Source organism: Anomaloglossus baeobatrachus, chromosome 5 (assembly GCF_048569485.1).
Source record: "Anomaloglossus baeobatrachus isolate aAnoBae1 chromosome 5, aAnoBae1.hap1, whole genome shotgun sequence".
Classification (NCBI taxonomy): domain Eukaryota; kingdom Metazoa; phylum Chordata; class Amphibia; order Anura; family Aromobatidae; genus Anomaloglossus; species Anomaloglossus baeobatrachus.
In genome coordinates, this window is record NC_134357.1 from 456,027,862 (window position 1) to 456,052,528 (window position 24,667).

General features: G+C 47.8%; 1 long non-coding RNA gene across 1 annotated transcript; it reads left to right on the forward strand.

Moving 5' to 3' along the window:
* The first annotated feature begins 1,091 nt into the window (after nt 1-1,091).
* LOC142310317 (uncharacterized) lies at nt 1,092-23,787 on the forward strand. Its single transcript, XR_012754126.1, has 4 exons — nt 1,092-1,226; nt 5,256-5,579; nt 5,707-5,848; nt 23,709-23,787. It is a non-coding gene; the product is annotated as an uncharacterized LOC142310317 (long non-coding RNA).
* Nucleotides 23,788-24,667: the final 880 nt, after the last annotated feature.

Genomic DNA, 24,667 nt, shown 5'->3' on the forward strand with positions numbered 1-24,667 from the left:
TATATTCTTGTACATAGGGGTAATATTATAGTAGTTATATTCTTTTACATAAGGGGCAGTATTATAGTAGTTATATTCTTGTACATAGAGGGCAGTATTATGGTAGTTATATTCTTGTACATAAGGGGCAGTGTTATAGTAGTTATATTCTTGTACATAGTGGACAGTATTATAGTAGTTATATTCTTTTACATAAGGGGCAGTATTATAGTAGTTATATTCTTGTAGATAGTGGACAGTATTATAGTAGTTATATTCTTGTACATAGAGGGCAGTATTATAGTAGTTATATTCTTTTTACATAGTGGACAGTATTATAGTAGTTATATTCTTGTACATAGAGGGCAGTATTATAGTAGTTATATTCTTGTACTGTACATAGAGGGCAATATTATAGTAATTATATTCTTGCACTTAAGGGGCAGTATTATAGTAGTTTTGTTCTTGTACATAGGAGACATTTAATACCTATATTTTTTTCACAGGCTGTGGTAATATGCTATATTTTGGTCAGAGTAGAAGTAGCATTACAGTATTTAACATATGCACCTAATACTAGTAGATTCATGGCTTATACTGAGCACATGAGACAACCAAAGAGGAAATAAAAGAATACAAATATGTACTTTACATTAAAGTATGATTGTCATACATGGAAATTAAAGAAGAAAAAAAGGTAATATTTCTAGAACTCTCTTTCTGAAGATTAATGACGCCATCTAAGCGAATATTTGAGGATCACTGTTCTAGTAATGTAACAGGGTTATACGGTATTGTAGATACATAGGAGAGTCCAGACAGATTATAGCATCTCCTAGTAATGAGGACGCATTAATGTGACATCTGGCTGACCACGACGTCCCCTCCTGCCCATTACTCGGCTGCATACAGGAGAGTGTAACACGATGCAAACGTGACCTGGATTCATCACACAGATTCACACGCTAATTATTACTATGAGAAGCAGCATATGGGCTGGACTTAGATACACCAACACTTCCCAGGCCTAGAAACCCTGATCTGTTCCCACACACCAGGCTGGCCACGCAGCATCGCTGTCCTGCCAGGGCAGAGCACCGGATGGCTTTTTTCTCAGAGCCCACAATATGTCCAGTAAAACGGAGCATGGGATCTAAATGATCGACCTGAATCCTATAATGACTGAAGAAACGTTTGACAAAAGCTGGTTTCAATTCTGTCTTTCACCGAAATTCAACCACATACAGGTACATCTCAATAAATTAGAATATTATCAAAAAGTTAAGTGACATTTTTGTAATTCAATACAAAAAGGGAAACGCATATTATATAGAGTCATTATTACACACAGAGTGATCTATTCCCATGTATTTATATAGAGTCATTACACACAGAGTGATCTATTCCTATGTATTTATATAGAGTCATTACACACAGAGTGATCTATTCCTATATATTATATAGAGTCATTACACACAGAGGGATCTATTCCTATATATTATAGAGTCATTACACACAGAGTGATCTATTCCTATATATTATATAGAGTCATTACACACAGAGGGATCTATTCCTATATATTATATAGAGTCATTACACACAGAGGGATCTATTCCTATATATTATATAGAGTCATTACACACAGAGGGATCTATTCCTATATATTATATAGAGTCATTACACACAGAGGGATCTATTCCTATATATTATATAGAGTCATTACACACAGAGGGATCTATTCCTATATATTATATAGAGTCATTACACAGAGTGATTTATTCATATATATTATATAGAGTCATTACACACAGAGTGATCTATTTCAAGTGTTTATTTCTGTTAATGTTGATGATTATGGCTTACAGCCAATAAAAACCCAAAAGGCATTATCTCAGAAAATTAGAATATTATATAAGACCAACTGAAAAAATGATTTTACACTCAGAAATGTTGGCGCCTACTGAAAAGTCTGTCCAGTAAATGCCTCAATACTTGGTCAGGGCTCCTTCTGCATGAATTACTGCATCAATGTGGCGTGGCATGGAGGTGATCAGCCTGTGGCACTGCTGAGGTGTTATGGAAGCCCAGGTTGCTTTGATAGCAGCCTTCAGCTCGTCTGCATTGTTGGTTCTGATGTCTCTCATCTTCCTCCTGACAATATTCCCTTAGATTCTCTATGCGGTTTAGGTCAGGCGAGTTTGCTGGCCAATCAAGCACAGTGATACTGTGGTTATTAAATCAGGTATTGGTACTTTTGGCAGTATGGACAGGGGCCAAGTCCTGCTGGAAAATGAAATTTCCATCTCCATAAAGCTTGTTGGCAGAGGGAAGCATGAAGTGCTCTAAAATGTATTAGTAGATGGCTGTGCTGACTTTGGTCTTGATAAAACACAGTGGACCTACACCAGCAGATGACATGGCTCCCAAAACCATCACTGATTGTGGAAACTTCATACTAGACCTCAAGCAGCTTGGATTGTGGCCTCTCCACTCTTCCTCCAGACTCTGGGACCTTGATTTCCAAATAAAATGCAAAATTTATTTTATTCGTAAAACAATACCTTGGACCACTGAGCAACAGTCCAGTTCTTTACCTCCTTGGCCCAGGTAAGATGCTTCTGGACTTGTCTATTGGTCATGAGTGGCTTGACACAAGAAATGTGACAGTTGTAGCCCATGTCCTGGATACGTCTGTGTGTGGTGGCTCTTGCAGCACTGACACCAGCAGCAGTCCACTCTTTACGAATCTCCCCCAAATTTTTGAATGGCCTTTTCTTAACAATCCTATCAAGGTTGTGGTTATCCTAGTTGCTTGTCCACCTTCTTCTACCACACTTTCTCCTTCCAGTCAACTTTCCATTAATATGCTTGGATACAGCATTCTGAACAACCAGTTTCTTTAGCAATGACATATTGTGGCTTACTCTCCTTGTCGAGTGTATCAATGACTGCCTTCTGGACACCCGTCAAGTCAGCAGTCTTCCCCATGATTGTGTAGCCTACTGAACCAGACTAAGGGACCATTTTAAACGCTTAGGAAGCCTTTGCAGGTGTTTTGTTGTAAATATTCTAATTTTCTGAGATAATGACTTTTGGGTTTTCATTGGCTGTAAGCCATAATCATCAATTTTAAAGGGAACCTGTAAGGTCCCATATGCGTTCTAACCTACAAGCAGGGTGATGTGTGGCCTAGAAACCCCTTCCTACCCATCCCTGTGTTGCAATATTGTGTAATATGAATTTATAAAAAAAAAACATTTTATAACTTACATGTTCCCTATGTAAATGAGCAGAGGGTGTAGTCCCCAGGGCATTGCTTCACGTGGTATCCCCTGTGGGCGTAAATCCATGGTATTACGCCCTGTGGGCGTGATACCATGGATTTACATGAGCGACGTCACTATCAGCTCCTGGAGATCCCGCGCGTGCGCACTTTCCATTCGTGCATCCTTCTTATCTTGTAGGGGCCTGTATTAGCTGAGGAGTCTAGTTTGGGTCTTCATTAGTTTGAGGGGATCTGGTTTGGGTCTGGATTGAATAGGTGATTTGGTCTGGGGCTATATTTATTTAGGCGGTATGGTCTTGAGTCTGTATTTGTTTAGAAGTCAGGTCTGGGCCTGTATTAATTAGGGGTCTGGTTTAGGTCTGCCATGGCTTAGGGCTTATATTTGAATTTTTGTGGGGGCATTTTCACTATATATGCTACTAATGCTTAGAACGTGCCCAATATGTATGGACAGGAATATACAAATTTTACCCCAACCTCATAAATATGGACCCTAGAACAAACTCTAAACCAATACGTACCACAGAGCAGACCCTCTAAACTACTAGAGACCTGGACCAGACACCTAATCAATACAGACCCACAAAAGCTGCTTGCCCTGTCCCATGCATCATTTCTTGGAATCTCCGTGATGTTACTTCTCACAGGCATTATATTCAACATTGACATCGCATGTTGCGGTGTCCTTCTGTCCTAAAATGGCCCTGAAAGGTGCACATGAAAGATAAAACCATATTCAGCTACTATATCCTACACCTCATCTGAGGAGTTTCACAGGTTAAAGAGGCGTGAAGACTTGCTTTACAGAGGCGGATAAATCTTCGGAAGCAGGATAATCATACTAATAAGTTAGTTAAGGGCATAGTTATTGGGACGAGAACACGGTATTGGGATACGCAAAACGAGGATGCTCTGAACTTGACATACAAGATGTCAGCTTGAATCAAGGCTCCCACCTCGGGAGAAGTTCTTTCCTGTGCTGTGGGGCGTACGTACCATTCTTGCTGCTCAGCTGTTCCCCTATTTAGTTCTGCATAAATGCCCAATCACTAGGCCCAGAGGGCCTTTGCCTGTAGCTGTGTGGTTTAAGCCTTCAGGCAGATGTCTTGGTGGATAGCACATCTCATAGCAAACGCCCTGAACAACATTGGATTTTCCACTGCTGCAAAGCCATTATGAGAGAGCAATTCTCTGTGAGAGTCTTTCAGTGCTCAGTCATTACGAGTAATGGGCAGTGAAGCAGGGAGGAAAAGCAAGAAAAACTCACTTTGATGGCCAGAGAACACAACTCCCGACGTCTGATACTCCGTCTCCCACTGCTAATCAGCAGATCCCGGAATGGAGCGCCCCATACAATCGTTTATACATCACATGAACGATAATAGCTACTACTTTTTTTTTTTATTTATTAACACTTGTATTATTTGTCATTATTACTAGGGATACTATTTATCATAATGCATATAATAAATTATTTATTATTTTTCATCATTCATATTTCACATTTCTTATCATTATTAGATTATTTATTATCCTTTTTAGATCATGATTTTTATTGTTATATAGCTGGAATAAATTCAGGACTAATACTAGAAATCCCAAGATTTTGTAGCTTGTTCTTTTATTGTTTCAATTTTTTGTTGTTGTTTTTTATATGGTTGTGTGTTAGTGCACCATTTAGATTTACATTCTATGTTCAGTGTGCACATATATCATGTACATGTATTTCAACTGGCCAGATAGATGTCCTCGTGGTATACATTAGGCTGGTATATGTCGGCAGCATTGGACTGGGGTGCCAAGGGTAAGCTATGTGCAGATATTTCATTACTCTAATTCATAAATTTACCTGGGGAGTTTGGTGATGAGATTCTGCCACTTCACTTCCATGGGCCTGATACCCCGTGTGCTCAGTAAGCAGATGACTACCAGGTAACACTTGAACGATTTTACTGAACAGTTGTTTAACAGTCGTTTTCCATTTTCTCAGCACAGAGTCACCTTCATCATCTTTCAAGCACATCATCTTCTGTACCTGGCTCGGCTCTGCTAGGATGACCGTAATTGGGCGACTTATCCTCCCGCTTCTGACCCACTTCCCAGCACGGTGGTGGATTGTTCAGTTCAGTTCACAGATGGATGGACCCACTTGCCCACCCGCTGTAACTGCTTTTGTGGCACTCCTGAGGCTTCAGTCACTGCTACAAGTTTGCACATCACAGGACCGGTGCAAGGACACTTGGCATCGTGCTCTTCAACAAAAGTTTATTATGCAAAAGATAATGTTTTATACTGTCAAGTTTTATAGTGTAATGTAAGAGTTTATCATGTTGGTAACGTTCAAGATGATGCCTCCCGTAAAGGGAAAAAAATGTTTACAATGTTTAGAGCATACAAAAATTTGCAAGTCTTAACACCACTGTATTTTTGTTTTGTTCCAGCCCGAGGACATGCTGGGATTTGCTGTGGGGGAGTGTGGCGCCCCTGAGGCTTCAGTCACCACAGAGGTACTGCACCTCATCCAGAGGTGTGGTATTCCATCAAAGCACAACACGTGGGCTCAGAAACACCTCATCAGACATGGTAAGGGCGTGATTATACCCGAAGCCAGGCTGGGGGTTGAGTCTTAGGAGTGGGAATACAATAGAAAAAGTGGGAACACAGTGTGAAGTGGGGAGTCAGTTAGTGAAGGAGTCAGTAGGAGCAGTGGAGGAGTAAAGACCCGTGGCCTGGAGCTGGTACCGCTCGGGCACAGACAGAAGTGGTCCTAGAGACCACTAGAAGTGCAAAATCCTCCCATGGCCTTGTTCCAAATATAATTCACGGGTGGAAGGACTTGGCTGCAACACAGGGACTGATCCTTAGGCTAGAGGAGAATAACCTACATACTTCACTATTAAAACCAGCAGCTGAGGTGACTGCAAGCATCGAAGCCACATCCGCACACAAATTCACTGGAAGGTGACCCTAAAGGACCAAGGATAGAGGTTAACGCCACCCAACAGGGTCCACGAGCACTGGCACAGGGTTCAGTGAGCAAAGGCGCAAAGCAGGAGGGAGAAGCAAGCACAGGAAGACGGCCAGGGAAGGGTACACTTGAGAAAGGTGCACCGGACTCGACCTTCGAACTACCCAGGATTGGCTGGAGCCCATCACAGAGAAACCCCAGCACTCCAAAGGCGGTCACTGGCATGTTGTGTTACCTTGGAACCTGCTACAGTGAGTAAAAACCTTGAGACTGCATCCCTGTATCGGTCCGTTATTCACCTGCACCACTGGCCCTGCAACCCCCCGCCATCATAAACTACTACTACCACCCCATTTGCATTGAGGCCCAGCTCTGCCTGTGGAGAGCTATACCATCTCAGCTGCGTCACCATCTGCCCCAGAGGTTCCCATCCTGCAGCGGCGGCACCTAACTTACTGCATACCACAGGTGGCGTCACAAATAAACTGTCATAATCCCTTTATATATTTAAACGACACTGCCGGGGTCACAGAATCAGGCCTCGCCGCCGCACCATCCCAGGGCCTTAACTGTGGCCCGGTAACGAGTCGCCCCATGGCCCCGGCGCCGGCATTTCACTTTCCCACAGGTACCGGCAGATGCTAGCCTAAGGTAGGTGTGCCGCAACTCCTTTTATGTCTCCATGACACACTGGTCTTACACTCCACTGCAGATGAGCACCCTTGAAATATTTTTGCTGCTTCCTTCTTTTTCTCCTTTCTGCCGTCTCTGTTCTGCTTCATCCACCTCCACCCTGTTCACTCCACTCCGCTTCTTCTGACCCTTCTGGTCCTGTCTTTCTTGTTCTGCACACTACAGCAATGTCTCTATCTGCCTGAAACAGGAAGCTGCCTTTCCTATATCCCTTCCTGTGCTGGTGAGCCACCCTCTCACTTAACCCCCTGCTGCTCTGTCACTCCCTATCCCTCCCTTCTTACTAAGGGACCCAGGAACCAGTGACACCTGGTGGCAGCCGGCTGTATTACAGGAGAATACCATACATTAATTCAATGCAATACAAACACATACACTTCAACACCACAAGTCACCACATAGATGCGGGGGCAGTAGGGCACTGGACACCCTATTACAGGAGACTCACTTCTGTCCTGAGGCCCATTGGCGGATTCACCTGCTCTCCTGTGGGCCAGTCTGAGCTTGTGTGTTGGCAAGGACCTGAATAGTTACCATTCACCCATCACTATTGACTACTTTTTACAACACAAGGGGTCCTTCAAACAAACTCCAACAATTGCAAACCTTCAGGGACTGGAGACAGTTAAACCGCAGTCAAATCTACCCATATAAACCCTTTCACAGCATCATATGGTTTGTTGCAAAGCTATGCTCAATCGATGGAGACCATACATGCAGGGGGGGAGTGGAGGGGAGTGGAGTAAAGCTAAATATGGCCTACACCTCATGCACCACGCTGCTGGACACTGACAGAAGAGGGCCCCTTTGCAAGAACAATATATGGGCCCTTTGCAGTCCAATAACTCATCATAATGCACAATCCCACCTGCTTTGGAGGTAGAAATGGGCCCCCTTACTTCTTAGGTCCCTGTGCATCTGTTGCACCAATGGTATATCCATTCTGATGTGCCATAAGTATAGTTCTAATCAATCAATAATGTTCCAAATACTTAGGCGGGCTTTGCACACTACGACATCGCAGGTGCGATGTCGGTGGGGTCAAATTGAAAGTGACGCACATCCGGCGTCGCTCTCGATATCGTAGTGTGTAAATCCTTTTTTATACGATTAATGAGCGCAAAAGCGTCGAAATCGTATCATCGGTGTAGCTTCGGTCATTTCCATAATTTCGGAAGGACCGATGTTACGATGTTGTTCCTCATTCCTGCGGCACCACACATCGCTGTGTGTGAAGCTGCAGGAGCGAGGAACATCTACTACCTGCGTCCTGCGGCTCACGCCGGCTATGCGGAAGGACAGAGGTAGGCGGGATGCTTACGTCCCACTCATCTCCGCCCTTCCGCTTCTATTGGCCGCCTGCCGTGTGACGTCCCTATGACGCCGCACGGCCCCCCCCCTTAATAAGGAGGCGGGTCGCCGGCCAGAGCGACGTCGCAGGGTAGTTGAGTGCATGTGAAGCTGCCGTAGTGATAATGTTCACTACGGCAGCTATCACCATGATATCGCAGCTGCGACGGAGGCGGGGACTATCGTGCACGGCATCGCAGCATCGGCTTACGATGTCGTAGTGTGCAAAGTGCCCCTTAAGCTTTGGAAGAAGTATCCAATAATGGATCTCTACCTCAAAAAATTTGTTCCATCTTTCAGAACAGTCATTCAGAGTACCTATAGGTCTCTAATCCAATGATCAGTGGAAGGTAGTCTAATTTTTGTTACTACAGTACAGTGACAGAGAAGTCTATGGTTGCTGTGTGCCATGGAGATGAAGCTTTATTATGGAGATATTCTCCTACAACTGAAGTTCTAAACTTAGAGGTTGCATGTGTAGCACCCAGGGGGGCAGACACAGGGAATCTCATACCTGAATTACTCGTCACCGGGCCGGTGTGATAATCTGGGATGTCACGATGGCCTGCCCGGCTTCGTGCCCCGAGGTGTACACCAATAAAGAGGGATAATGATGTGGATAGTAGTAGGATGAATGTCGTGACGCCACCTGTGGTAAGTGACCAGGGATTTAGCCGCCGCTGCTGTCGCTGTCCTGTGGGGCGGATGGTAGTAGCAGCCAGATATGGTATTGCTCCCCACAGGTGGAGCGTGTCCCGGGGAGGATGATGATGGGAGAAGTGATGGCGTTTAGCGCCGAGGTGCGGGTCAGTGGCGGCGGTGCCGGTAATAAACAGTCCGAGTCTGCTGCTGCAGTTCCAGGTGTCTTTACTCACTCTTTAGTGCCGCTCGCCCAGAAAGTACCAGTCACCCGCTATGATGTGCCCCGTCAACCTCGAATAAGTTAGGAGAAGCCACCGGTGTTTGAAAGAAGAAGAAAGTTCTTTCCCAAAGTTGCCCTTCCTGCCGGGAGGAACCTGGGCTGAGCGCTCCGCTCCAAGCCCCAGGTCCTGTGAAGAGAAGAAAGAGGTGGTGTCGTGTCCCAGAACTGATGTCCCGGGGAGACTGACTAGTGATTGTGTGAGTTTGCTCCTATTTCTACCCCAAGTGGAACCCGCCCCCCAGGTGGTTGTCCTAGTGAAAGGGGAGTCCCAAGTTCTGTGTTGGCCACCCCTCTACCTTCCCTAGTCCAGCTCGCCTGAGTGAAGGCTCCTAAGCTTTATGTAAAGTGTGAATGTGGAACACCGGTGATTAACCCACTCCTTATCTCCAGGCGAATACCGCAGCTTAAATGAGCTATAATACTCTGTGGCGACTGGAGCCTCAGGGGCGCCACAAATGCAATAGCCTTGGGATATTACTAGTGATGAGCAAGCACTACCATACTCAGGTGCTCAGTACTCATAACGAACAGTCGGACACTTGGACAGGTGCGACTCGAGTTCCTGAGTATAATAGAAAACAATGGGGAACTCATTCAAGAAAAATGCTAGAGTTTCCCATTGACCTCCATTACTCTCATTACTCGAGCCCGTCTGAGTGTCCAACTACTCATTATGAGTACTGAGAACCCGAGCATGGTAGTGCTCAGTCATCACTAGATATTATTGTGAAGCCCCACAGGTGTAGAGGTGCATTACCTTCAGGGACTCCACGGGGCAGTCTGGTCACAGGTAGGTTGCTTCTTTAGGAGTTTCATGACGCCACTCTCGGTAATGCGATCAGGAGACCACTGCTGCAGGTTAGGGGACGCCTGGGGCTGGTGTTGTGTGCAGCTGGGTGGTGTGGCCTCCCGAGAGTGAGGCTGACCTCAGGGGCTCGAGTGTCTATGCGTGAGACCACCGGTCGCAGAATGACTCAAACACATTCCAGATAGCCTTTTAATGTGTTTACTCACTTTTTAGTTGTTTCGGTGAGATGCCCAGGCGACACTGTGATAACCACGTGGAACCAGGAATTCCAGAAGACCGTTCTGAGGGCAGCTGTCCACTCGCCCTCCTTGCACTCTTGTTTTGTTTGGGAGGACCCCTCACTTGAAGTATGGTGGGGTTCCTCCAGGGAAGCTGTTTCTGACCCCGCTCCCCTCTCTGGCCCTTCTGCCGGCAGCGTAGACCTTGGTGAGATGGCTTCTGGCCCCGTCCCCTTGTGGATCCCCTTGCTGCTGCTTGGGCTCGGACTCTGTGTTATGGTGGTTAGGGCATGAATTACCCCCACCTTCAGGTTAAGCAGCTCCAGACAATCAGATTGGGTTTCTGCTCTGGGGACCTGTAGCCCCGTGCGTGCCGGAATACCAGCGGTCCCTGTACTTGGCCACCTCTCTGTAGGTGTCTTTCAGGCTGACCCACAGGTACCCGTTCTTCCCCGTTTCCAGCTACCACACTCTCCAGGGTCTGGTTAGCAGGGGTGTACGTCTACTCCCTTCCACACTCCTGAACACTCTGCTCCAGACTCCTCCTCCTCTTCCTGTCTCTCCTGCATCTAACTTCCAGCCCCTCCTTTACACCCCTTGCAGGGAATTGAAAGTTAACCCATACAGGGCTACCCAAGGGTCCCTCCTAATGGTGTGGGAGACCTGGTTGCTAAGTGTTTGTATGTGCACACCTCATCCTGGCCTTTGGAGATTACCTGGAAGCACTGCCCCAGAATGGGTGCAATACTCTGTGGTGCCTGACCAGGTCAGGGGCGCCACATTCCCCCTTAGTTATCATCAGCATGTCCTCGGGCTGCAAAGACAAGAACAACATTGTAAATACAACTTTTCCCACACAGGGGCAACTATTTACATTGAAACATACCAGGTACCATTCCATCACCAACCACCCACAAGTCCAAAACCCACCCAAAAACCTCCAGGAGGTAGGTCACCGGTCGTTTTGGTAACCAGGTCTGGGCCATCCGTTTCCCCAGACCTTTCCTCCAATCTTCCTCTCTTGAGGAGGGTGGTGTAAGGTAGGCCCCATAAACAGGCGTACCCGCTTCCGAGTGTTGGAGGGCAGGCCCCATAAACAGGCGTGCCCCCTTGTTGGTGCAGAGCCATGCCCCTCAACAGGCAGACTCTGGGTCGGTACCAAGGAGGTAACTTTTTACAATGAGAGTTCGTGGTTATAGCCAGTTCATAAACTGTGGTCCATTTTGTAAGGTGCATGTAACCAAGTGCAAAGAAAACATTTTAGCAGCAAAGTTCTCGCAATAGTCCTTGCGGGCACATTCTTAAACGTTACTTAACTGTAAACAGGTTAAACATTACATGTTGACATTTTGGACTAAACTGTACTTTCTCTATACCGTAATGGGGGCTGACCAAAGTTGCTGCGGGTCGATCTACGCAGTACTATACTGTCATCTATCTGAGGTTGTGTCCTCTCACCCGGTGTATGTGTCTCACTGTGAATGATAGGTGTACTGGGTGCTGATACCAGTGCATGGTCTTGCGATTCAGCTTCACTTGGCTCTTCAAGGTTCTGGACAGGTTCTTCTTGTTCTCTTGCGTCTTCTCTGGGTTGAGGGAAAGTAATGACTGGAATAACAACTGCTCCATTATACTGAGGCCAACTTGCTGGAAAATCTTCAAGTACAGTATGGATCATCTTTTCGCTTGGTTCTTTGACTGGTGAAGGGTTGGAAACTTCTTCAGGGATTCTTAGCTGTTCAGGACATCTCTTAAGGTGATCTCTGGAAACTACAGCTGTTGTTTTACCTCCATCTTTGCTGATGAGGCATGTCTTTTCACGGCTAAGCGTTGATGGTAACACAGTGTAGGGTTCTGCTTCCCAGTGATTGTCGAGTTTATGACACCTTCTCTTTCTCTTGAGGACTACTTCTCCAGGCATCAAGGGAACAGCAGGTGCAGTTTGATTGTAGGCCTTTTCTTGTTTCTCCCGCTGCTGGGTCAAGCTTCGCTCCACACACTCTTGTACTCTTTTGTACTGGGCCTGGCGAGTGGAATCCCAATCAGCACCTTGTAGAGGGTCTTCAGGGGTCTCAATTCCCTTTTCCAGATCCACTGGCAGTCTTCCAGGTTTGGCCCTCATCAGGTATGCCAGGGGAAGTTCGTGGAACTCACAGGAATGTTGTTATACATGTCCACCAGGTCAGGCAGCTTTTCAGGCCAGTGGCTCCTTTCTTCTAGTGGGAGAGTTTTCAGGAGGTCGAGAACAATTCATCTTTTCGCACATGCCATTGGTCTGAGGATGGTAAGGCATGGTACGGATCTTCTTACAGCCGTAAAGGTTACAAAACTCCTTAAACACCTCAGCTTCAAAGGCTGGGCCTTGGTCAGTGAGCACTTGATCTGCGTAGCCATGTGGTCGACAGAAATGTGTCTGGAAAGCTCTGGCTGCAGTCTGACCTGTCAAGTCCTTGACTGGTACTACCACCAGGAATCTGGAGTAATGATCAACCATAGTGAGAGCGTAGTTGTAGCCTTGTCTGCCAGGGCCACGATCTCCAGGGGTCGTTTGGTTTGGATTGGCTGGAGCGGTGCTTTCTGGCTGTGATGGTCTTTTCTTCTAAGATTGCAGGGCCCACAGTTTTGACACCTCTTCTCTAGGGCAGATCTCATGCCCACCCAGTAGAATGTTACTTTAAGTAGTGCCTCCAGTTTCTTCCAACCAAAGTGTCCTGCACCATTGTGATAGGCTTCCAGCACCCTCCGTATATCTTTCTGTGGTACAATCACCTGCCACACCTTCTCATGCGTCCTCGGGTCAATGATGCTCCTGTAGAGTTTGTCCTGGTAGATTAATAATCGACCCCTCTCTTTCCATAGGTACTGTGCCTCAAGTGGGGCTCCTGGGTCAAGGCTGGCGCCAGGTTGGGTGATCAGCGTCTTTACCAAGCCTACCGCTGGATCAATTTCCTGTATCTCCCTCCAGTTGTAGTGAGGTAGCGGATTCAGGGTCACCTCTTGGTGGCTGGTACGTGACTGCCGACACTGTTTGGCTCCTTGGCGATGGAACGCTGGCAGCTCAATCTCTTCAAGGTCATCTACATTTTCACCCTCGTCTGCTAGGTGAGGCATCCTGGACAGAGCATCTGCGTTGCCATTCTTGCGGCCAGCTCGATACTTGACAGTGAAATCATAATTTGCCAGCCGGGCTACCCAACGTTGCTCCATGGCACCGAATTTAGCAGTATCCAAGTGGGGGTTGTTATCCGTGAAGACGGTGAATTTGGCGACTGCCAGGTAGTGCTTGAATCGCTCTGTGATAGCCCAGACCATGGCCAGAAACTCTAGCTTAAATGAGCTATAATTTTCTGGGTTTCTTTCAGTAGGCCTGAGCTTCCTGCTAGCGTAAGCAATCACACGTTCCTTGCCTTCCTGTACCTGTGAAAGCACTGCTCCCAGTCCCACATTACTGGCATCTGTATATAGTACGAATGGTAGGTTGTAATCAGGGTAGGCTAGGATCTCTTCACCCGTCAAGGCCCCTTTCATTTGTCTGAAGGAGTGTTCTTCCGCTTCTCCCCAGTGAAATAGTGGACCGGAGGTTTTCCCCTTCTTTGCTTGGCCTACTAAAAGCTCTTGTAAAGGCGCTACCATCCTCGTGTAGCCCTTGACGAACCTTCTGTAGTAGCCTACCAAGCCAAGGAACTGACATACCTCCCGGACGGTGGTGGGTGTGGGCCATTCCTGGATGACTGTGACCTTCTCTGGGTCTGGCGCTACTCCTTCTGCACTGACCACATGACCCAGGCACTGGACCTTTGGCTTTAGTAAATGACACTTGGATGGCTTCAGCTTCATCCCATATCGAGATAGTGCTTCAAAGACTTCAGCCAGGTATTTCAGGTGGTCCTCATAGGTCTTGGAATACACCATGACGTCATCCAGGTAGAGCAGGACGGTTTCAAAGTTGAGGTGCCCCAGGCAGCACTCCATCAGCCTCTGGAAGGTCCCGGGGGCGTTGCAGAGTCCAAATGGCATGCTGTTGAACTCACAAACGCCCATCGGGGTGGTGAAGGCCGTCTTCTCCCGATCTTCCTCTGCTACAGATACTTGCCAGTAGCCACTAGTGAGATCTAGGGTAGAAAAGTAGTTAGAAGCTTTTAAGGAAGCAAGAGATTCCTCTATCCGTGGAAAAGGGTAGGCATCCTTGTGTGTTATCTGATTTATCCGTCTGTAGTCTACACACATCCTCATTGTGCCATCCTTCTTCTTCACCAGGACCAGGGGAGCTGCCCAGAGGCTGCAACTGTCCCTTATGACTCCTGCCTCTTTCATGTCCTTCAACATGTCCTTTGTGCGCTGGTAATGGGCTGGTAGTATAGGCCTATGTCTTTCCTTAATGGGTGGATGACTGCCCATGGGTATGTGATGCTGCACCCCTTTGATTCTACCAAAGTCTACTGGGTTCTTACTAAAGACCTGCTCGTAATCCTGCACGACCCTGTGAACCCCGTGTTTCTGGTAGATGGGTGTAGAGTCAGTCCCCACATAGAGTTTTTAGTACCAGTCCTCTAACTGCTTTTGAGAGGTCTTGTCTTCTTTTGAGTCAGCTTGTGTCAGGGGACCTACAGGTGTTATAGCGTCATTTGGACAAGTAAACAGTTTGGCTATGGTAGCGTATCTCGGTAGTGTGGCTTCCTCCTCCCCACAGTTCAGCACTCGTACAGGTACTCGTCCCTTGTGTACATCTACTACCCCCCTGGCTGTCAGAATCGTGGGCCAGTGTCCTCTGAGACCTATCGGTGCTCTACACCACATCATCATTTCACTCCGTGGGGGTATCACAATGGGGTTAGCATCCATCACCCGTACACTACCAATTTCACCGCAAGTCTGGTTTACCTGCTGCTTCCTCAGAATGACTCGGATCTTTTTTTGCAAGGCTCTCCGCGGTCCACCCTCTGCACCTTCAGCAATCTGGTGAAGCAACAACAACACTTCCCCTAGGCAATTTTCTATGACATTAGTGCCTAAAATCACTTGTGGGATCCTTTCTCTAACATCATTATCCACAACAATCAGTCCTTGTCCCTTCATTTCCTGCCTTCCTACCTGTATGGTTACCTCCTTGACCCCAATCTGGTCTATAGGTTGTCCATTGGCTGCATAGATGGTGAGGTCAGGGTCCGGTGGTCGGAGGTCGTCGTCTGACCAAAACCTACGATAAAGGACATACAGGATTGTGGTTACCTGAGAACCGGACTCCAATAATGCCGGGGTAGGGATCCCATCCAGGACGATGGACAGGACCAAACGTCCACCCACGTACTGATCATGGCAGTGAACTGGTCCGAATCCTGAGGACTGGCCCTCGGCCCCAGGCTTGGCCCATTTAAAGGACAGGCCCGTGCATAATGGCCTGCCTCCTGGCAATGACGACAGATTGGTTGTCCAGACGAGTCATAGCGATCACTGCTCCTCCCTCGGGCTGTAGGACCTCTTCCTCGCATCCAAGGGACGTCCTCTGGGCTGTCAGCTAGCAGGATCCGATGAGGGGCCTTGGATTCTGAGGGCAGTTGCACGGCTTTCAGGAGCCGGGCGACGTCCTTGCTGAGCTGCTGCACCTGGGAGGATAGTGTATTTATGGCCTCTGCTGGCGTGTTGAGTCCTTTTGCTGGCGAGATGGGGTCTGCGTCCATCAGGGTTTGGAGTGCTTTCACTGCCCTGTCTTTCAGATTGGCAAAGTCCACATCAAGGTGTTCCAGGGACCACAGCTTCATCTGTTTTCTATCCTCAGGGGAGTGCAGGCCCTGCAAGAATTGTTCTTTCATCATCCGGTTTCCTTCCTGATCACAGACAGGATCCACAAGCTTGAGAGCCCGTAGTGCAGCTTGCAGCCTGAGGGCATAGTCCCTTATGCTATCTTGGGGCTTCTGGCGGCAGTTATAGAAGCCCTTTCTCAGCTCTGCCTCAGTGCGGTTCTCAAAAGCAGCTTTTAGTTTGGCAAAAATGTCTTCTACAGAGCCCCGGTTATCACTGGTCCAGGCTTCAGCCTCCAGTTCTGCTGCTCCAGTCAATTGCCCCAGTTACCACGGCCCTCTGCTTACCGGTCATTGCATACATGTCCAGCAGGGTGCTAATCTTCTTGAATCCGGTCAGTGTGTCTACTTTACCGGCATATTGGGGCAGCCAGTGCGCCCCTGGGACGTACGGTAAGGAAATTGGCATGAACGGGGAGACTTCGGCCGGTGCAGCTGCGACCGCGGCACCGGCACCAGGCGCTGCTGCGTTCATCCGTGCCGGGGCCTGGCATCGCTTGGGCGGCATCGCCCTGGCTGGGGGCAATAGCTCTCGCGGCGTCCATCTTTCCTCTCCGTCCCGCTTCTTTTCTTGAATTTATGCACTTCCTCCTCTTCCGGGGTCAGAGCGCTCCGGGGATTCTGGGGCGGCCACACCTCTTCATGGGCCGCCTCTCTTTTGCGCAGGCTGCAGCGCACAATTTTGATGATGGCAATATGGCGGCCGTTCAAATTTCGCGACCGGACCTCCGATGCGCACGGTCACCTGCCTAACAGGTCTAGTCCTTATCCTGTTCGTGACGCCAGATGTGAAGCCCCACAGGTGTAGCGGTGCATTACCTTCAAGGACTCCACGTGACGGTCTGGTCACAGGTAGGTTGCTTCTTTAGGAGTTTCGAGACGCCACTCTCGGTATTGCGGTCAGGAGACCGCAGCTGCAGGTTAGGGGATGCCTGGGGCTGGTGTTGTGTGCAGATGGGTGGTGTGGCCTCCCGAGAGTGAGGCTGACCCCAGGGGCTCGAGTGTCTATGCGTGGGACCACCGGTCGCAGAATGACTCAAACACAGTCCAGATAGCCTTTTAACGTGTTTACTCACTTTTTAGTTGTTTCGGTGAGATGCCCAGGCGGCAGTGATAACCAGGTGGAACCAGGAATTCCAGAAGACCGTTCTGAGGGCAGCTGTCCACTCGCCCTCCTTGCACTCTTGTTTTGTTTGGGAGGACCCCTCACTTAAAGTATGGTGGGGTTCCTCCAGGGAAGCTGTTTCTGACCCCGCTCCCCTCTCTGGCCCTTCTGCCGGCAGCGTAGACCTTGGTGAGATGGCTTCTGGCCCCGTCCCCTTGTGAGTCCCCTTGTTGCTGCTTGGGCTCGGACTCTGTGTTATGGTGGTTAAGGCATAAATTACCCCCACCTTCAGGTTAAGCAACTCCAGACAATCAGATTGGGTTTCTGCTCTGGGGACCTGTATCCCCGTGCGTGCTGGAATACCAGCGGTCCCTGTACTGGGCCATCTCTCTGTAGGTGTCTTTCAGGCTGACCCACAGGTACCCGTTCTTCCCCGTTTCCAGCTACCACACTCTCCAGGGTCTGGCTAGCAGGGGTGTACGTCTGCTCCCTTCCACACTCCTGAACACTCTGCTCCAGACTCCTCCTCCTCTTCCTGTCTCTCCTGCATCTTCCAGCCCCTCCTTTACACCCCTTGCAGGGAATTGAAAGTTAACCCCTACAGGGCTACCCAAGGTCCCTCCTAATGGTGTGGGAGACCTGGTTGCTAAGTGTTTGTATGTGCACACCTCATCCTGGCCTTTGGAGATTACCTGGAAGCACTGCCCCAGAATGGGTGCAATACTTTGTGGTGCCTGACCAGGTCAGGGGCGCCACATTATGATCACACCTCTAGGAAAAAAATGACATATTTTCCATCTGGATCTTGTTGGCAGATAATCTGTAGCACAACAAGTTACCAGTAAAGTGGGTGGAAGTTTTTTAAATCTCATCTACACGCCGAGTAAAAAAATGGCAAAGCGTAAATTAACCTACATTGCAGATATTAAGTCAATTTATGCTGCAGATTATCAAAGTGGAAGTCTCTTGTTTGGCAATGCATGGAATGAAGTCTGCAGCAAATCCCATAAAGCCATTAGGATCAGATTTTTCTATGGGGAAGGATCCTGTGTATTTGCAACTGAATCCTGCAGATTTCTGCTCCAGAATTGTATTTGAACTGGCATAGAATCTATGCAGCTGCCCACCACAGCCTCAGGTGGAACCTGTATGCGGCTGCCCACCATGGCCTCTGGTGGAACTTGTGTGGCTGCCCAACACGGCTTCTGGTGGAATCTGTGTGTGGCTGTCCACCACGGCTTCTGGTGGGATCAGTGTGTGGCTGTCCACCATGGTCTCTGGTGGAACCTGTGTGTGGCTGCCCCCAACAGCTTCTGGTGGAATCTGTGTGTGGCTGCCCACCATGGCTTCTGGTGGAATCTGTGTATAGCTGTCCACCATGGCTTCTGGTGGGATCTGTGTAAGGCTGTCCACCATGGCCTCTGGTAGAACCTGTGTGTGGCTGCCCACAACGGCTTTTGGTGGAATCTGTGTGTGTCTGCTCACCTTGGCTTGTGGTGGAATCTGTGTGCGGCTGCCCACCTCGGCTTCTGGTGGAATCTTTGTGCAGCTGCCCACCATGGCCTCTAGTGGAATCTATGTGTGGCTGCCCACCATGGCTTGTGGTGGAATCTGTGTGTGGCTGCCCACCACGGCTTCTGGTGGAATCTGTGTGTGGCTGTCCACCACGGCTTCTGGTGGGATCAGTGTGTGGCTGTCCACCATGGTCTCTGGTGGAACCTGTGTGTGGCTGCCCCCAACAGCTTCTGGTGGAATCTGTGTGTGGCAGCACACCACGGCTTCTGGTGGAATCTGTGTGTGGCTTCCCACCATGGCTTCTGGTGGAATCAGTGTGTGGCTGCCCACCACGGCTTCTGGTGGAATCTGTGTATAGCTGTCCACCATGGCTTCTGGTGGGATCTGTGTAAGGCTGTCCACCATGGCCTCTGGTAGAACCTGTGTGTGGCTGCGCACAACGGCTTTTGGTGGAATCTGTGTGTGTCTGCTCACCTTGGCTTGTGGTGGAATCTGTGTGTGGCTGCCCACCTCGGCTTCTGGTGGAATCTTTGTGCAGCTGCCCACCATGGCCTCTAGTGGAATCTATGTGTGGCTGCCCACCATGGCTTGTGGTGGAATCTGTGTGTGGCTGCCCACCACGCCTTGTGGTGGAATCTGTGTGTGGCTGCTCACCACGGCTTGTGGTTGAATCTGTGTGTGGCTGCTCACCACGGCTTGTGGTGGAATCTGTGTGTGGCTGCTCACCACGGCTTGTGGTGGAATCTGTGTGTGGCTGCCCACCACGGCTTCTGGTGGAATCTGTGTGTGGCTGCCCACCTCGGCTTCTGGTGGAATCTTTGTGCAGCTGCCCACCATGGCCTCTAGTGGAATCTATGTGTGGCTGCCCACCATGGCTTGTGGTGGAATCTGTGTGTGGCTGCCCACCACGCCTTGTGGTGGAATCTGTGTGTGGCTGCTCACCACGGCTTGTGGTTGAATCTGTGTGTGGCTGCTCACCACGGCTTGTGGTGGAATCTGTGTGTGGCTGCTCACCACGGCTTGTGGTGGAATCTGTGTGTGGCTGCCCACCACGGCTTCTGGTGGAAACTGTGTGCGGCTGTCCACCACGGCTTCTGATGGAATCTGTGTAAACCACTTTGTGGCTCTTTCTCTTGTAGATTTTGGTACAAATTAGATGCCAAAATCCATGTGGATGTGTGACGCCCTGGCCTATCAGGCCGTCACAGGGTATTGTGCAATCTGCCCTTCTGTACAATATCCACATCCTTTTTGGTTTCGAGTCCCTGACCTTTGGTGTTGCCAAGAACAAGCTAATCAAAATCCTAGGAACACTCTGCACCACACCCACCAGACACACCAGTGGCGGACCTGAAGGGAATAGGGTCGCCCACTTGGGGGGTTGGTTAAGGCGAGGTCAGGAGTGTAAGGAGCAGTGCAGTTGAGTAGTGACTATCGAGAGGAGAGGTCAGGAGCTGTGCTCCTTGAGACTACTAGGTGGCAGACGTTGGCCTGGCCAGGTAGGAGCTGGACCCCGCTCACATGGAATCGTGACAAGGGGCACGGACTGTCGAGGAGGACAGCCAATGGCCTTGTGCCATCACCGGGCAGGGGCCAGGGCACGAGTGGGTACGTGGACCCTACACCGGGAAGTAGCTTCAGGCATCCTGGTAATTTACCCGACGAGGACGGAGCCTTCAAAATCCGTTCTCCACCCGCTCCAAAATCGGGGTACTAGCGCAACGAGGGAGATAGGACTTTCCCACTACATAGTCCAGAAAATCCCCAGCGTGAACCCTGAGGGCAAGCTCACCTAGTTAGCCACATTGGTGAGCGGGACCCGACTAGTTTTATGCTAAAGGGACCAGTTAGAAGAAAAGGTGCCAAGGAAAAGGTCAAAAGGCTAACAAGCAACACCAAGGGGCACGGGATCAGGTGTGCTCCCTCCAAGCGGCAGCGGTGTCAAGAACTTTGATTTACCATAGTTGTCTGTTTCAGCGTTATTGGACTGAGTAAGTACATAAATGACCCCTACCAGCCCAATGGCATCTCCCCGTTACCCTCATCGAGTCCCGGGGCATCCCCCCTACCCGTGGAGGGGTTAAACACCTGGCTGTCCACACCATCGCCATCAGGTACTCCCAACTGCAGCAGTGGTACTCCACCTCACCACACACCACGGGTGGCGTCACGAACTTTCCACATCCTCCCTTGTAAATATCCCCTCTTTTATTCCGAGTGGCCGCGCGACCCCGACCCCCGGGTCCGGAGACCTCTCGAGCCACCGCGGATCTGGATCCGAGCAGCGGCGGCAGGCTGCTGACGAGGGAGCGGCACAGATGTAACCCATGGGTTACAGGGCAAAGGGCTGTTCCTCATTAATAAACATGGCATGATTTGGATTTTCCAGGTTTTAATGCACCTAAAGCGTAAAAAAGCGTAAAATATAAACTCACAAAAAAAGATTAAATTAAAAAAATGAACCTCCAGCATTTTATTAGCTATTGGTGTGCAATCTCTGATATGTGGCTGTCACTGATGCAATACTGTAAAGGTGTCTAATCACGATCTCTTCAACATCCAGGGTCGGCAGTGAATTCTCTACAGATATGAGGGGGTTTTAAGCAGAGGGAATATTTGGCTTCCTGTGACAATGGGTGACCTAATTTCAGCTCAGCGACATTCATGAAACTGACTTGATGTAAAGACATCTGTTGGGACGTCCATCTTGGTTAATATTTCCCAGGATAATAGACGGAGGTTCAGGGTGCTGCAAATAAACAAAAAGGTGTTATGGCAGGTTTGGGTTGTTATATAATTGGTTACCTAAAACGTATCAATGATGCAAACCTGCAATAACACAAACCCTTGTCATAGCACAATATAATATCACATAGCACAATGTAATAAACAATATAATGTAGCTGAATATGAAATACAATGTAAAGTGATAGCATACAAGAAATGTCATTTCATTTTATAAGGGGGCACACCTGTGTCTATTTCAATTCGATGTGCTTTCTTGGATACATTTTCAGCTGAAGTGTATTGCAGTGCAGAGACCCCTTGGGTACCTGCACCAAAATACACCATGCCAGCCAATCAGGGGTCGGCAGCTATCATCGGCATGCCAGACTTTGGCGCCACATGACAGTGCCATCACGCGTCACCCATAGCAGCCACAACAGTGTCAGATGCCAGCCTCTGCATCAGCTACAGAAGAGGGTCCCGTGTGTCGTGAGAGCAGAGAAAAGTAAGGAGAAAATTGTTATTTTTTCTTTGTTTCTGTGTTAAAAGGCAGCAGAACAGGGGACATATATACCAGAACGAGACCCAGGATGGATGGGGGACATTACTACATTATTGGAGGCAGCACATTATTTCTTTATATATATATATATATATATATATATATATATATATATATATATATATATACTAACTGTACTACCCGGATTTGCCCGGGGTAATAACTGTTGTTAACAAAATAGAATGTATTAACAAAAATTAATTCTGCACACAAAAACCACAAAACAAATAGATGGAAATATAATTATTAAAAGGTAAAAACTAAGCTAATAGAAGCATTTCACAACATGTATTTCAACACCACAGATATTCCACACAGATTTAACTAAATTGGCCAAGTAATGTGCTCCGTCTGTCTCTTTCTCCATCTGTCTCTTTCCCCGTCTGTCTCTTTCCCCGTCTGTCTCTTTCCCCGTCTGTCTCTTTCCCCGTCTGTCTCTCTGTCTGTCTCTCTATCCCTCTCCCCACCAACATCTTATTACCTCACATATAAGCTTCTTATACTATGAATGTCTTTTGTTCCTATAGCAACCAATCACAGCTCCTACTAATATCCTGTAGTTCCAGGCTCCATTTACTTTAATGGAGGCATGTTTTTTGGAGAGTAACTGTAAAACACGGGGTTACATTTTCCTGTCAAAACATAGTCTACGACGTTCCCTGGGTCACATGAGGTGTCTGTGCAAAAGTTCGTGATTGTAAATACGACGGTGTGGATACACTTTTCGTTTCACTTTTTCCCCATTATGTAGATAGGGGCAAAATTGATTGGTAAATTGGAATGCGTGGGGTTAAAATTTCGCCTCACAACATAGCCTATGATGCTCTTGGGGTACAGACGGCAAATGCCTATGATTAAGGAGTTGTTTCTCTGAAACGCGTAAGGCGTGGAAAGGCATATGGAGAGATTTTGTTTATCCACTAACATTTTTTTAATGTGACCCAATAAACTTCAAGATTTTTAAAGACAACGGTGCTGGATTTGTTTCCCTCCCTGTTTTTCCTTCTAATGATTATATCCCAAACAACTTTTGTACATTACTGGTCAATAAGGCTACTTTCACACATCCGGTTTGAGCAGTGCGGCTCAATCCGGCTGTGAAACCTATGCAACGGATGCGGTGAAAACACCGCATCCTTTGCATAAGTTTTTACATGCGGCCGGGCCGTTTTTTTCCGGTTGCGGCATGCTACTGAGCATGCGCAGTGGAAGAAACCGCATGCGTCGTCCGGATGCGTTTTTTTCCGCATCGCGCCGCATCCGGCGTCCATAGGCATGCATTGAAAATGCGCCGCAGCTGCCGGATGCGGCGCGATGCGGTTTTTTTTGCCGGACAAAAAAACGTTGCAAGACACGTTGCCTCCGGCCGCCGCTTTGATAAATTTTGCCGCATCCGGAAAAAAATGGATGCAACGCAAAGCCATCAGGTACAATCCGGTAACAATGCAAATCTATGGGGATAAAACGGATGCGGTACCAGATCCGTTTTACCCGTTTTTTTCCGGATTGTACCTGATGGGAAAAAACTGATGTGTGAAAGTAGCCTAACCCAGTAACAAATGAAGGTGGTGGTGGGGGGAGGTGAATGAGGAAGAGGAAGAAGGGGGATGTGCAATGAGCTAATTAACAGATTCACATGAATACATTGTACCTAGTATTAAAGGAAGCTCAAAACTTTCCAGACGCTGAATAAATTGTCTATTTTGGAAAGTGACTCGCAGCGCAGAACGTTGTTAGTGGTTTCAAATCTCAAATGTTTTGATAATTTGTTTTTCAGGCAAGAAATGGCGAAGGCAATGAACAAACGGCAGACAAAACAATACCATGAAACATTAGGAACAGAAACTCAGGCTGTGGCATTAGGAAATACTATTATTATGGCTTTTAGTCTACATTCTATTATTTCAAATTATGCATTATATTTTACTAAATTTATGGGGGGGTTTATTACTTTATCATTTTAATAGTTAATGCTTTATTTGAAGGCTTTAATCATTTTGTTAATTTATTCGTTTTTCTTTATGGTTGTTTCTTTAATTTTTGAATATTTTTGCATTGTATGTACTTAAGGAAAAAATACTCATTTGTATTATATTTAAATATTCCCTCTTTAGTTTATCCATCAGTGATTAATTGTAAAGTATGGCTACACCACCCCCACGACATATATGTGAGCCCCTCCGAGCAGCCTTTTCAGTGAGCGCTGGCACCTGGGGACCATGGCGTGGTCACTTACACAGCGGGGAGGGGCGTACTTTCTTTAGGCTGATGACATATGGCTGTTTGTTGTGCATAAGAGACAAATCAACACAGGGGTGAATTAATCGCTGACGTGAACCAGTTCTCACTTTCATTAGAAGCAGATTAGAAGAAATCTGATTAGTAATCATTATGTTCTCTTTATCAGCTTCTTCTGCAGATTATTTTTTTTAGGTGATGGGGTCATTATTTTTATGGCAAGATGTGAATTCTTTGGGGGGGAGGGATTGGATTGTTATTTTTGGTCAGGGAGATGACATTTTAATTCTTTAGGGGGATTGTTAGGCTACTTTCACACATCCGGTTTTTGCTCTGCGGCACAATACGGCGCTCTGCAGAAAAACCGCAACCGTTTTTTTTTCCGCCGGTTGCGGTTTTTTTTGCATAGACTTACATTAGTGCCGTATTTTGCCGCATGGGCTTGCGTTCGGTCCGGTTTTTGCCGCATGCAGCAGATTTAGCCGATGCCGCGGCTGG